The sequence below is a fragment of the Nyctereutes procyonoides genome, unplaced genomic scaffold (assembly GCF_905146905.1).
Source record: "Nyctereutes procyonoides isolate TBG_1078 unplaced genomic scaffold, NYPRO_anot_genome, whole genome shotgun sequence".
NCBI lineage: Eukaryota > Metazoa > Chordata > Mammalia > Carnivora > Canidae > Nyctereutes > Nyctereutes procyonoides.
In genome coordinates this window covers 701287-716990 of record NW_026575045.1, presented here as the reverse complement: position 1 = coordinate 716990, position 15704 = coordinate 701287, and positions in this window count along the sequence as shown.

The following is a 15704-nucleotide window of genomic DNA, read 5'->3' as shown; positions in this document are numbered from 1 at the left end:
CAGGTGCATGGGGCCCAGCTTTAAAGGGAACACTAAGACCAGAATGGAGTGCAGAGCTAAGAGGATTGGAAAGCCAAAGTTCAAGTCAGAGTGGTGCAAGCCACAGGAAGCCAGACATCCAAACCCAAGGGGCCAGTTGTAGGTGTTCATTCCTCCAGGACTCTTTCTTGACTCTTCCCATCCCATCTGAATTAGCAGCTCCTCATCTATTACCCAAGACCACCATGTGCTCCCTTTTTCAGAGGATTTATTATTATATATTCCCTGTATATTTTTGTATGTCCTCTGGCCTGTAAATTCCACAAAGACAAGAATTATAATTGTCTTGTTTATTGATGTCTCGCTTGTAATATACTACCACATACAGTAAGTGTCCAATAAATATTTGTTGATAAATGTATTCTTTTATAAATTATTAGATGAAAATTCAGGTTACTTTGAAGACCAATCTCCTCTAACTTCCTTGTTGCATTTAATGCCATGATCCTTTTTTCTTCATATTTCTCTCTTATTATTTCCTGGAGTTTCATCTTTTCCTAAATCCTATCCACTCTTTGAATTTAAGGTGGCAAACTCGGTATCTGTGGTATCTGTGGTGGCCAACCCGGTAATAGAAATAAGCATTATATTTGTCAATTACAAGAAAATTTGGAATGAAGAGGTCTGTGGCCAATTCAAAGAACATAAACCTCAACTAAAAGTTTCAATTTTAAAAATTAAATAAAAATTTTAAATGCTGAGTAAGCCCTACAAAACATACTTATGTGATTTAGCAATTTCCAGTATTAAATGTTGGTGTTCATCAGGGTTCTGTCTTTCTTGGAGTTCACTGTTGTTTGTATCATGATCATTTCTGGCCTCAAACATATTGGACTACATACACCAACATACATATATATACACATATATATGTATATATATATATATATATACACATACATATATAATATATATAAAATTATATTATTTATATATATGTATTATATATTTTGTAACTTATATGACTATATGTTATCCATGGTATATATTATATAAGAATATATATGGCATATATATATATATATATTTGTTATAACCCTAATAGAACTCAACTTGCTACAAAAAGTCCATGTTCTTATCTATCCATTTTTTTTAGAAGATTTTGTTTATTTATTTGAGAGAGAGGGAGAGAGAGAGAGCAAGAGCAGGGGGAGGGAAGGAAGGGGGATGGGAGCAGAGATTCCCTGCTGAATAGGGAGCCCTATGTGGGGGCTCAATCCCAGGACCCTGGGATCATGACCTGAGCTGAAGGCAGCTGCTTAATTGATGAGCCACCCAGGAACCCTTTATCTATTTCCTTTTTTGTGAACTAGCTCCACAGGCTTCTCATTTACCTAAACTGGAATTTAAGTTTATCATAGATGTTACCCACTTCTTCAATCCTCATATGAGATCGTCAATCCCCTATGTCTTGTAGATCCTTGTATACTATCTCTATCTTCAATTCAATTCAAATTATTATCTTTCATTTTATCTTTCATCATAGTTACCTTGTCAGTGATTCTAATATCTGGATGTGTGTCAGAATCACATTGAACATTCCATGAAAGCTTCCCATTCCCAGTCCCCAGGTCATAACTACTGAACCATAATCTCAGGGGATGGGCTTGGAACACTCACAATTGGTTAATTCTAGCAATGCACTAGCTTCTCAAAAATACTCAGGAGGTGACACCTGATTGGCTTAGTCTGTCAGGAGTTCGACTCTTGATTTTGGCTCAGGTCATGATTGCAGGGTTGTGAAATTCTTTGAGGACCACATCAGGCTCCATGCTGGGTGTGGAGCCTACCTAAGATTCCCTCTCTCCCTCTCCCCCTGCCCATTCCCCCTCTCTCTTCCTTTCTCTAAAAAACAACAATCAAAAAAAAAAAAAAAAACAACACATCAATATTCTTATTATATCACATCACTCTGTATTTCCAATAAACCTATTCACACTTGGGCTGCTCTCTTCCTTTCACTTCCCAGAGAAGACAGTACCTCATCATCTCCCTACAAAGAGAAACCATAGTTCAAGATGCTGCAAGATAGCCCAGAAATGCCTCTAGCTTCAGAACTTTAACAGTGGACCATGCAAGTCAAAAGGAAAAATAAGGGCAAGTTTTATGAGCTAGAAAACTATCCAGAAACTCAGAGCCAAAAACCTAATTGCAACACCAAGAAATGAAATCATTTTCCTCAAAAAATAATTTATCTTCCTCATGGTTCTCATGGAAGAATTGTTACTGAATGCTTAAAAGAAGGATTTCTGTCAATTTTGTTGACAGACTTGAGCCTAGTACTAGAAATGAAAGACACGTGAAATGCAGCCTTGCCTACATCAAGGGACTGGCGAAAATCCCTCAGACATGGTACATAGCTCTCCATTTTATCATCCAGACATTTGTTCGTCTTTAACAGGAATACAGATTCTAAAAAGAACACATTTTCATAAGTAGATGAAAATAATTAAAAAACTAAAGTAACAGTTACAGAGTTTCTTAAATAAAACTCCCATGTAAGACATACTCTTTTGTCAACATGACAGTGCTGATTGTCAACCCAGTTCAACAAAAGGAATGGTCGCGGGTCCCTGTGGGCCACGTGGTTAGGAGCGGGCAGCAGGTGCCATCCTGTGGTACAAATGAGGAATGATCTGACATGCAAGCAAGCCAACAGCTCTCATCACATACTTGACTCCTTGTTTTGGAACCATGGAGTTCATAACGGCATCTGTTTTATCGCCAAATACAACAGACACACGCAAACAGTCCTTTTGTAACAACTGGAACCTCCCGGGATAGGCCAGTACAGAGAGCGGTTTGGATTTTAGTTTCTTTTAGAGCCAATTAGGAGCACAGTGCCCTCTTGTGGTAGATTTGTCACCTTTGCAAAGAGAGTGGCAAATTCTCTGGAAGGAATCCAAAAAAGAATTTAAGAAGGATTTGGATATTGTTCAAAGGTTAGGTGGGCATTTGAGGATCTGAAATCCTAATAGATTTAGAAATCTTGAATGCAATCCTAATACACTTAATATTTTCTATTATTACATAAGAAGGATAAGAAAGTTAATTTTAATATAGACTTTTAAAGACATACGTTATAAAGTTCAGTCTTAGTTTTGAACCCCTTGCTTCCCAGTCTCTCGTCTTGCACACATTAGTGAAATCTATCAAAAACAATGACACATCCAGCTGTTCCTAGCCACTTCAAATTGAAAGAAACAAATCTATTGCCAATGTCCATTTGTGAGAAGTGCTGGAAATTTAGATTTATCTCAAGAATCTGAATGTTTAGCAGGTGTCTGGCATAATAAAAATGTATTGATTTCATTGATATGTTTTTTTAAATGAACAGAAAGCTTCACATTTCATTTACCTGTCTGTAAGAACTGAGGTATGATTCTTCTCATTAAACAGATGAACTGGTGGGATCTGTTTTGGGAACTTGAAATCTGGGAACTTTTATATTTTAAAACAGAAATTTTAATATTTAATATTAATATTTCTACTTGAGATAAATTATTGTGTTAAGAGTGTTCATAGTGCCGCAAAATATCAGGTGCTAACTATATGCAAGGTAAATAGAGAGAAAAGATAAGTTCTCACTTTCAAAGAGTATGCTAAGTGTTGTGTTCAAGACTGGGAATCTGAAAAACCACCGAGGAGCCGACACCGATGTAAGTACACGAGGGTTGATTAACAAGCTCCAGCTTGGGTCCAAGTATACCCGACACAGCAGAGCAGGGACTTGGACCCCAAGGTGGGTTCCAGCTTAGTTTTATGGGCTGGTCTAGGGGACCTCCAGAAGGGCTGGAGGAATTTCTCAAGTTCTGTTTACATTCTGATAAGGAGCTTTCAAGGGCTTTAAGTTCTGTTCTCATTCTAAAATGGGGCTTTCTAGGGCCCTAGGCTGTTTCCCTGCATCCCCGCCCCCCCTCCCAACTGAAGTAATGTAAAGTTCAGCTCTTATTCACAGGGGCCTGAAATGGCTGTACTTGTGCTAACACTGAACTTAAGGTGGAATGGCCTTAATTTTCTTGGCCTCCACATTTTCCCCTCTCAGAGGAACCTAAGGAAGGACCCAATCATGGGTCCAGTTTGCTCTCAGAGTGAGCCAGGGGGAATGATTAAACCAGGATTTGAACCAACCTTGTTGCTATTCTCGTTCCCGTTTACTTCCCAGTGAAAAAGCAACATCCTACGTTTAAGGCAGCACATAACCCCCCCACCTTGTTGTAAGAAGACTAAGCCTAATCCCCTTCTATTTTGAAGGACAACTTCAGACTAGGGAGTCTTGGAGGTGGGAAATAAGTGAGAATGACACAGTCTTAGCTTTAGGGGATTGTCCTTGTCTGGTTGGCTTTTCCATTCTGGAACAAAGTCCTTGAGAATGGCATGTTTCAAGGAGGGGAAGGGCGGTGGAGTCGCCGGCCCTGCATTTGGAGGTGGGGCCACCCGGTGGGTCCATCTGCTGGCCCGTGCACAGGGACTCCCTCGTCAAGGAGGGGTGGCGCCCCTTCTGCAGCCCCTGGTGCCTCCAATGGAGGGGCGGAAGGGGGAGGGGTGCCCGGTAGGGTGGCAGGAGAATCAGGTCCTCCGGGGAGGAATCCTGGAAGACCGGATATAGGGGCACTTGGGGTGTAGAGTCGGTCTCCTTCTCGGCTTTCTGCAGGGCTAGAATCTTGGTAGGTCCTGCTTTGGGGGGTAAAAATGGTTTTAGCCAAGGAGGGGGATTCTCGATCATGTCCTGCCAGACCAGGATGTAGGGCCCCTGGTCAGGGTGGCCGCCCGGTTTGTCCCTGAAGATCACGGCCTTAACCTGTAAGATAATAGGTAGGTGGAAAGTTCCTTCTTGGGGCCATCCTGCATCAAAGGTTGGCCATTGTGATGTGCAATAAATTTGAAATCTCTCTCTCCGTGTGTCTGTGCTCAGATTATGAGCTCTTTCTCTAACATCCGAGAAGTGGGAGATCATAAGAGACAGGGGAGTGGTTTGTGTCTACCCCATTATGTCTCCAATCCATACCAAGACACAGACAGTAAAGACGATTAACAAGGACCCAATAACACAGACAAACATTCCAATGCAGCCACAGAAACAAAACAGAAAGTAAACCGAAGGGCTGGCAGTCAGGCCTCCTTACAGACAAGGACTCCCGTCCTCCTTACAGATGAGGACTCCATCCTCCTGGTGGGGGCAAGGGATGTCTCCTCAAGACCCCCAGTCAATAGCTTGCCGGTGCATCCACCTAAGCCAATGTCGACCTAATACAGATTGGAATTCCTACAGGTAAAAATACACTATAGAGCTCTCAGAGAATATGTGCACAAAAGGTGGAAAAAGTTGAGTGCACTCACCACATGTGAAACCCTCCGGATGGGGTCCTGGGGGTCTCTCTAATCCCGGACGAGCCCTCAAATGTTGTGCCCAAGATTGCAAATCTGGGAAACCACTGAGGAGCTGACACCGATGCAAGTACATGAGGGTTTATTAACAAGCTCCAGCTTGGGTCCAAGTATACCCGACACAGCAGAGCAGGGACTTGGACCCCAAGGTGGGTTCCAGCTTAGTTTTATGGGCTGGTCTAGGGGACCTCCAGAAGGGGTGGAGGAATGTCTCAAATTCTGTTTACATTCTGATAAGGAGCTTTCAAGGGCATTAAGCTCTGTTCTCATTCTAATATGGGGCTTCCTGCCACTGGCCTTGAGCTGTTCTCATTCTAATATTCTAGGGTGTTAGGCTGTCCCCTACTCCCAACTAAAGTAATGTAAATTTCAGGTCTTATTCACAGGGGCCTGGGATGGCTGTACTTGTGCTAACTCTGACCTTAAGGTGGAATGACCTTAATTTTCTCGGCCTCCACACTAGGTAATAAGCAAAGAACTACCCATGTTTTATTTTATCTTAAATGAATTGAGTTCATCTTTCAACGGATACCGAGGCTCCTTCCACAGTTTGGCTATTGTGGGCATGGCTGCTATATCATGAATGGATAAAGAAGATGTGGTCTATGTATACAATGGAATATTACTCAGCCATTAGAAACGACAAATACCCACCATTTGCTTCAACATGGATGGAACTGGAGGGTATTATGCTGAGTGAAGTAAGTCAATTGGAGAAGGACAAACATTATAAGGTCTCATTCATTTGGGGAATACAAATAATAGTGATAGGGAATAAAGGGGAAAGGAGAAAAAATAAGTGGGAAATATCAGAAAGGGAGACAGAACATGGAAGACTCCTAACTCTGGGAAATGAACTAGGGGTGGTGGAAGGGGAGGAGGGCAGGGGGTGGGGGTGAATGGGTGACAGGCACTGAGGGGGGCACTTGACGGGATGAGCACTGGGTGTTATTCTATATGTTGGCAAATTGAACACAAATAAAAAATAAATTTATTATTTAAAAAATGAATCAATGAATTGAGTTGTTCACAAAGTAGGTTTGCTTAAAAATAAAATATAGATTAACTTGGTGTTTCCCCAAAGGATGTATACTTTTCTGGCTAATTTTTCTTTTTTCTATTTTCTCAATGTTCTAAAAGAAAGTGTAAATGAACTTTTAATATGAAATTGCTTGCATATATGGCCATCCTATGAGGTCTGTATTTGTCAGCTTTGTCCAGAGGAACAGAGCCAATAGGAGATAAATGACAGATAATAGGTAAATAGGTAGATCAGAGGAAATTTATTATAGGAACTGGCTGACACTGTCATGGAGTCAGAGACCAGAGACCATCTGTCAGCAGGACATCTGGTATGGTAATTCAATCTGAGTCCAAAGGTCTGAGAAATGGGGGCTGAAGGTGGAAATCCCTAACTGAATCAGAAGCCTAAGAACCAGGAGTGTCCATGTTCAGGGTAGGAGATGAATCTGTCAACTCGAGCTAAGAGAAAGAACAAATTCCCTTCTTCACCTTTTTGTTCTATTTAAGCTCTCAACAGACTGGATACAGTTTACTTCATTAGTGGGGTGATCTGCTGTATTCAGTTCACCAATTCAAATGCTAATCTCTTCTGGAGACACTCTGAAATAATGTTTTACCAGATATTTGGGTATCACTTGACCCAGTCACATTGACACATACAATTAACCATCACAAGGCCCATTCTTGCCTTCTGAATAGTTAGGAAGGTAGAAATTTGAGATCACAAGACTTTCAGATATAAGAAGTTTAGAGGTTTCCTTTTCCATATAATTATCTTAACACCAAATCTTCAGAACTAAGCAAGCAGCATTGATTTATGCCCTAGGGCAGTGGTTAACCATTGGCAGCTTTCTCGAAGTGATTCAGGACATGAAAATGAGAAAACTAATTCTGGGAACAGGATTCTGAAGAATAAAATACCTATAGGAATTACCTTCGTCAACTTGGGGACCTTGCGATTGAATTGAAGGCACAGGAAGAATAAAGCATGCCAAGGGTTAGGTTGCTCCCCCCCCCCCCCAAAGAGGTGGTACTATTCACTTTAGAACACAAAACTAGAAAAGGTGTTTCTTTTAGGTCTTTATTTGTAGGGTTCCAGAAAGAAGCTTGGTTGTCACTTTCTCGTACACTAGTCTGGTTAATACTTGACATTCCACTATTTCTTTCACGCAACGAACCACAGACAATTTCCTACATGTTTAGTATTTTCTAGGTACTTTAAAAAGGTAGAATGAGGGGAGAGAATTTATAATCTGTTTTTCAGGATTTACAGTCTGGTTAAAAAAAAAGTCCCAATATAAGAAACAATGGGACCAGTATAAAATGGGCTACAATCAATTTTATAGGGGGGTAAAGGCTGGGGAAGTGTTTTAGTGAACACTTTCCCTGGGCCACCCTCATTTAATCTTCAAAAGTCCATGAAGAATTTTCAGACGTAAGCATGTATTTGTGCTGAAGATCATATGCGAGTTAGGCAGAAAACCTGCAATAATAATGACAAAGATAATTAACAGTGAGTGAGGGACAAACTGAGCTGGACAGGGCAGGGTTGGGGACCACAGAAGCAGGCTCATGGAAATCCCAAAAATGCTGAGGTGTAAGGAAACCAGAGATAAACCACAAGCCAGAACACCCTGCCCTAAGGTGTGGGCGGGGAGAGCCTCTTGCTTTGACAGCTATTTGTGACCAAAGAAGAATAACCAGACCCCAAAGATGAAGTGAGCCATTAAAGATGTTCTCACCAGTCCTCACCCAAAGGTGATGTCAATAGATAATGTTAAAAGGATTTAAGTTTCCTGATTAAGCTTCCAATAAAAGACCAACCCTACAAGCCCTCGGTGCCAACCCTGTTGGGACCCCTCTCACCTCTAAGAGCTCTCTCTGTATCTTTATTTAATAAACTTCTGTCCCTTTACTCACACTTACTCACACTCCTGTGTCTGCGAGATTCATTCTTCGACTCTGTGAGATGAGAACCCAGCTCTCCCGTATCAATAGGAGTCTGGACAAATTACTTAATGGCTCTGTTTCCATTTTTCTCATGCGTAGAATGGGACCAATAATAGTCTCTTCCTCCCATTTTGTGAGCACTAAATCACGTGCCATATATTAAACATTTAGCGAAATACCTGATACATCACATGATAACAAGGACGTCTACAACTACTATTGCTATAACTATTTAATGATACTTGAGAATTCATGCAATTAAAAAGACAACCTTTTTAATGTTACTGAACCAAGTGTTTTCCAAACTGATTTGACCATATGTCTCCTTTTTGGTGACCAGTGGAAAACATGAGCTAAAGAATCAAACTCTTTAGAGGTGTGCAGTGTTCAACAAGAATCTCTCAGAGATGTTGTGTCTTAACCTAAAAAACTCTCATGCCGTAGCAATATTCACTGAGCTGTCCTTCACATGTGTGGTTCATGCTGTGGTGGAAAATATTTGAAGAGGGCATGGACTTGACAAAAGAATGGGCTTCAGAGTCCAGACAAGAGCATCCTAACGGAGTATGGGCCTAAGACTCAGATGGAATTGAGTCTAAATCCTCACCGAGCATTTATTATTCTTTTGGGGGGATGAAAGGGAATTATTTGATCTCCCTAAACTTCACGTTTCTCATCTACTAAATAAGAATGATTGGGACTACGTCACTGGATTGTTCTCTGGTATAGTAAATGACATACTTGAGCCTCAAATTATATCTCCTGGTTATTATAATTGTACTATCGATACGGGAGAGCTAGGTTCTCGTCTCACAGAGTCGAAGAATGAATCTCGCAGACACAGGAGTGTGAGTAAAGGGACAGAAGTTTATTAAGATACAGAGAGAACTCTCAGGGGTGAGAGGGTTGCCACTGAGGGCTTGTAGGGTTGGTCTTTTATTGGAAGCCTAATCAGGGAACTTAAGTCCTTTTAACATTATCATTGACATCACCATTGAGTGAGGACTGGTGAGAACATCTTTGATGGCTCACTTCTTCTTTGGGGTCTAGTTATTCTTCTTTGGTCACAAGTAGCTGTTAAAGCAAGAGGCTCTCCCCGCCCACACCTTAGGGCAGGGTGTTCTGGCTTGTGGTTTATCTCTGGTTTCCTTACACCTCAGCATTTTTGGGATTTACCTCCATGGCCCCCAACTCTGCCATGCCCAGCCCTGTTCCTTACTCACTATTGGAAGAACCGTCTCTGGAAATGACAAACCTCCATGTGACCTTGCATAAGCTTCAGTTCACAGCATTTCCCCAGGTATATTTGATCTGAAGGTTTTTTGGTCCCTCAAATCGTGGGATCCTTTTCTTCAGGAGGCACGTTGGTGTCACAGTAATAAGAAAAGCTACTAGTGAGAAGCTCCATGTGTCTGCCAGCCCAGTCCCAAGGTTTTGAGTGGAATCATTAACCACGTTAGTGTTAGTACTAACTGCTTTTTAGGATGAAGAAACCGAGCCCGAGAGCAGGCCAGAGGCTTGCATGAGATCAGGGAGCAAACGGGTAGCTGAGCTCCCCAGATGGTGCTTAGGACCCCAGCTTCCAGCCCTCTCCCGACCCACCTGCAGCCGCTGTTTTGTACTCTGGCCCCACGTCCTGCTGGATCGGAAGGGTTTCAGAGAGACAGTAGAGATGCAAGGGGGAAAGGACCCCAGGAAGGCCCAGGTACATTGGTCAGCAGGAAGACAGGGCTGCAGGTCTGCGTGGGACACGGGGGAGAGGCAGAGACTGGCTGAGGGAGGGGCCCAGGGGTGCTGAACGCGGGTGGGAAGTGGGCTCAGGCGGGGCTGCGCTGGAGGTCGGGCGGGCGAGCGGACCCAAAGTCAAATGCTTGTGCTGGTGCTTGGGGTCAGCTTGGGGTAGGGGAAAGGAATGCGTCCTTGCGGCCCTGGAGACCTCGGGGAGGGGACCGGGCGCCGGGCGGCCCCGCAGCGGGTAGCTCGCTGGAGGCGAGCCCGCGTCCAGCCTTCCCCGAGTGACTCGCTGTCCCAGAGGCAGCGTGAGACAGGTGGCCTGAGAGATGGCAGACGGAATGTCCGGGGCTTCGTTCTGCGTTGGGGTGTTGGGTGTCCTCAGCCTCCGGCGGTGGAAGCTAGGCTGGGCCTGTGGGAGAAAGAGCCACACTCAGACTCGTTCTGGAGGTAGCTCATTCCTGGAATTAGTATAGTAAAATGCTCTGGTCACTGAAATGGCCACTATTTGAGCATTACTAGAGAGTTACAAGGTTAAGACACAGCAATGATAAATTCTCCAGAAGGCCTAAGAGAACTTGCTCCAGGGATAGCAAGAAAAATGTGGGACCCAGGAAATTTAACAAAATCCCCTACCCCTGGACAAGCAGAACAGGACTGATTCCATTTTGTGCTACACCTGCCACCTCCCCTATGACCCCCACATGACCTGCTTATGGCTTGAGGTGCTGCCCCACCTTAGCCGAGCCGCTGGGCACACCCTAATGGGAAATCGGCTCATAACAATGTAACCCTGCTTTGTGCCCCCCAAAACTGCGCGCCGATTCTGACCGCAGTACTAGGCCAGCTCAAGTGGGTCCTATAGGCTAAGGTGTAATTCAATCGGCCACCTGCGTGTGGACCCACATGACTGTGCAACTTTCTGCGTATCCCATGGGCCAGTGGCCCCTAGAAAGCTGCTTCGCCTCTTAGTCTCGGGGCCCAAGTCTCTGCTCCGCTGTGTCGGGTGCACTTGGACCCAAGCCCGAGCTTGTAAATAAACCCTCGTGTGTTTGCATCGGTGTCGGCTCCTCGGTGCTTTCTCGGATTCGCAATCTTGGGCACAACATTTGGGGGGCTCGTCCGGGACCCGAGAGGCCCCAGGACCCCATCCGGAGGGTTTCACGCCTGGTGAGCACTCAACTTTTTCCACCTCTTGCGCGCATATTCTCGGAGAGCTCTAACCTGTACTTTAGCTGTAGGAATTCCGATCTGTATTGGGTCCGCATTGGCTTAGGCGGACGCGCTGGCGGGCCGTCGACCGGGGGTTCTGAGGAGACGTCCCTTGCCCCCACCTGGAGGACGGGGTCCTCAACTGTAAGGAGGGCCGGCTGCCAGCCCTTCGGGTTACTTTTGTGTTTTGTCTCTGCGGTCACATTGGAACGTTGGTCTGTGTTACTGTGTCCTTGTTAACTGCATTTGTCTGTGTTGTTGGGTCCTTGTTAATCGTCTTTACTGTCTGTGTCTTGGTGTGGGTTAGGGACATAATGGAGGAGACAGAAACCACTCCCCTGTCTCTTATGCTCTCCCACTTCTCGGATGCTAGGGAAAGCGCTCGTATTCTGAGCACAGACATACGGAGAGAGAGATTCCAAATTTATTGCACATCACAATGGCCAGCCTTTGAGGCAGGATGGCCCCAAGAAGGAACTTTCCACCTACCTATTATCTTACAGGTTAAGGCCGTGATCTTCAGGGACAAACCGGACGGCCACTCTGACCAGGGGCCCTACATCCTGGTCTGGCAGGACATGATCGAGAATCCTCCTCCTTGGCTAAAACCATTTTTACCCCCCAAAGCAGGACCCACTGAGATTCTAGCCCCGCGGAAAGCCAAGAAGGAGACCAACTCTACACCCCAAGTGCCCCTATATCCGGTCTTCCAGGATTCCTCCCCAGAGGACCTGATTCTCCTGCCACCCTACTGGGCACCCCTCCCCTTTCTGCCCCTCCATTGGAGGCACCAGGGGCTGCAGAAGGGGCGCCACCCCTCTCTGATGAGGGAGTCCCTGTGCGCAGGCCAGCAGCAGGGACACGCAGTCAGACCCACCGAATGGCCCCACCTCTGAATGCGGGGCGACCGACTCCACCGCCCTTCCTCTCTGTGCCATGGGCCCCCCCCCACCCCGATGAGACTGGCGAACAGCTAATGTTATATTGGCCATTCTCCACCAGTGATTTATATAATTGGAAAACCCAAAATGCAAAGTTCTCTGATAATCTGAGACATCTAATCGGACTTTTAGATACTGTTCTCTTTACCCACCAGCCTGCTTGGGATGACTGCCAGCAGCTCTTGCAGGTTGTCTTCACCACCGAAGAGAGAGAACGAATTCAGGTGGAAGCCCGGAAGTCTGTCCTGGGAGAGGACAGACAGCCGACTCAAAACCCAGACCTCATAAACGCTGCCTTCCCCTTATCCTGCCCTACCTGGGACCACAACTCGGCTGAAGGTAAGGAGAGACTCCGGGTCCACCGTCAGACTCTAGGGGCAGGTCTCCAGGCTGCCACGTGCAAGCCGACCAATCTGGCCAAGGTATATGATGTGAGACAAGGTAAGGATGAGAGTCCAGCAGTCTTCTTAGAGAGAGTCATAGAGGCTTTTAGGCAGTGCACCCCTATGAACCCAGAAGCCCCGGAAACAAAGGCCACAATTATCATGGCTTTTGTTAACCAGACCGCTCTGGACATTAAAAAGAAATTGCAAAGAGTAGAGAGACTGGGAGAGAAGAGCTTGCAGGACTTAGTAATAGTAGTGGAACGAGTCTATAATAATAGAGAAAGTCCGGAAGAACAACAAACCAAACTAAGTGACCGGCACACCTGAAACCTGGCCAAGGTCCTGCTGGCCACAACCATGGATGACCCACAGGAAAGACAGAGGCACCTCAAGAAGCTGGCTTCAGAGACAGGTAAGGAGGATGGCCTTGGTCCCCCTCGGCAGCACCCTAAGCTGAACAAAAACCAATGTGCTTATTGCAAAGAAGAGGGCCACGGGGTGAAAAGCTGCCCTAACAAAAGATCTAAGGCCCCTGCCAAGATCTTGAAAATGGAGGACCTGGATGATGAAGGGAGTCGGCATTCAGCACTCCTCCCCGAGCCCAGGGTAACTCTTACAGTGGAGGGGCAACCTGTTGAACTCCTAGTGGACACTGGGGCACAGCATTCAGTTTTAAAACAACCCCAAGGGAAACTGGCAAACAAAACTTAATGGGTGCAAGGGGCCATGGGCACCAAACAGTACTCATGGACTACCCGAAGAACTGAGGATCTCGGCACGGGCCGGGTATCCTACTCCTTCATGGTCATCTCTGAGTGTCCCTACCCGTTGTTAGGTCAGGATTTGCTCACCAAGATGGGGGCACAAATTTGCTTCCACCCCAAAGGGGCAAAAGCCCTAAACAAGGAGGGGCACCCGATTCAGGTGCTTGTCCTGAGTTTAGAAGACGAATTTTGTCTTCACCAAATGCCCTCAGCCCCAATGACTGACATTGACTGTTGACTGTGGGAATTTCCCCAAGCATGGGCAGAAACTGGGGGAATTGGACTGGCCAGGCACCAACCGGCCATATACATAGAACTAAAGCGGGGGGCAGACCCTGTCAGGGTCCGCCAATACCCCATGCCTCTCGTCTCCCTAACCCAGACTGGGACCCCCCCTTCTGCATGACTGTCAAGAAATTTTGGCACAGGTGCACGGAATCAGAGCTGATCTCCAGGACCAGCTCCTGCTGAACGCAGACACCACCTGGTACACAGAGGGCAGCAGATTTGTCCCAGAAGGAGTCCGATATGCGGGGGCAGCTGTAACCACAGAGATGGAGACCATCTGGGCGGAGCCATTGGCAGCCTGGTTGTCAGGTCAAGGGGCAGAACTGATCGCACTGGCCAAGGCGCTGGCCATGGGGGAAGGTAAACGAATAAACATCTATACTGACAGCAGGTCCACCTTCGCCATGGCTCACATCCACGGAGCACTTTACAGAGAGAGAGGGCTCCTGACAGCAGAAGGAAAGACTGTTAAAAACCAAACGGAGATCCTTGAACTCCTGAGGGCCCTCTGGCTGCCCAAGGCCCTAGCCATCTTCCACTGTCCTGGGCACCAAAAGGCAGACACACCAGTAGCTAGGGGAAACCGGTGAGCTGATTTAAAAGCAAAGGAGATGGCCCTTTTGGTGACCCAAGTCTTAGCAACCATGCAACCTGATCCGGGGGCACCGACCCTGCCTGACACCCCCAACTATACTGATGCTGACTTACACTGGATCAAACACTTGCCTATGACCCAGTGCTTGCATGGCTGGTGGAGGGCCGCAGACTCCAGCATCATCCTGCCAGAGGAACTAGGACGGCGAGTCCTATCCAACATACATCGGGGTACTCATAAGGGAACAAGAAGGATGGAAGACCTCATACGACATGCAAATATCACTATTAAAGATTCTTGAGCAAAGATCGAGCAGATTGTGGTAAGCTGCCACACATGCCAGTTAACTAATGCTACCACCCATGGATCTAACCTGGGCACCCGGCTCCGAGGGGACCACCCAGGAGCCTACTGGGAAGTGGACTTCACTGAGGTAAAACCTGGAAAATATGGATAAAGGTATTTACTAGTGTTTGTAGATACTTTTTCAGGATGGACAAAGGCATTTCCCATCAAACATGAAACGGCACAGACCGTGACCAAGAAACTGCTGGAAGACATCTTACCGAGGTATGGTTTTCCTGTTAAGATTGGATCAGACAATGGCCCAGGATTCATCTCTATGGTGACACGGGGAGTGGCACTAGTACTTGGGGCAGATTGGAAATTACATTGTGCATATAGGCCCCAGAGCTCAGGACAGGTAGAGAGGATGAACAGAACATTAAAGGAGGCCTTAACTAAATTAGCCCCAGAGACTGGTGGGGACTGGGTGACTCTCCTCCCCTTCGCCCTATATAGGATATGAAACTCCCCACATAAGATGGGACTGACCCCCTACGAGATCATGTTCGGTCTTCCTCCACCTATTATCCCCAATTCAAAACCTGAGGTGCTTACTGAATTTGATGATCACCAACTTCTTTTCTCCCTCCGAATGTTACAACGAACCCATGAGCAGGTGTGGCCTGGGCTGGGGGCCTTCTATGAGACTGGGCCACCCCGGGACCCCCACCGATGTCTGCCAGGTGACTGGGTGTACGTGCGGAGATACCAACACCAGACACTTCAACCACACTGGAAGGGACCTTACATCCTGATCCTGACCACTCCCACCACTCTCAAGGTCGACGGGATTACTCCTTGGGTTCCTACACCCACGTCCAGCCAACTGACCCACACGCCGTTCTCAAGGACTTTGTTCCAGAATGGAAAAGCCAACCAGACAAGGACAATCCCCTAAAGCTAAGACTGCGCCGTTCTCACTTATTTCCCACCTCCAAGAGGTTGTCCTTCAAAATAGAAGGGGATTAGACTTAGTCTTACAACAAAGGGTTGGGAGGGGTTATGTGCTGCCTTAAACATAGGATGTTGCTTCCTCGCTGGA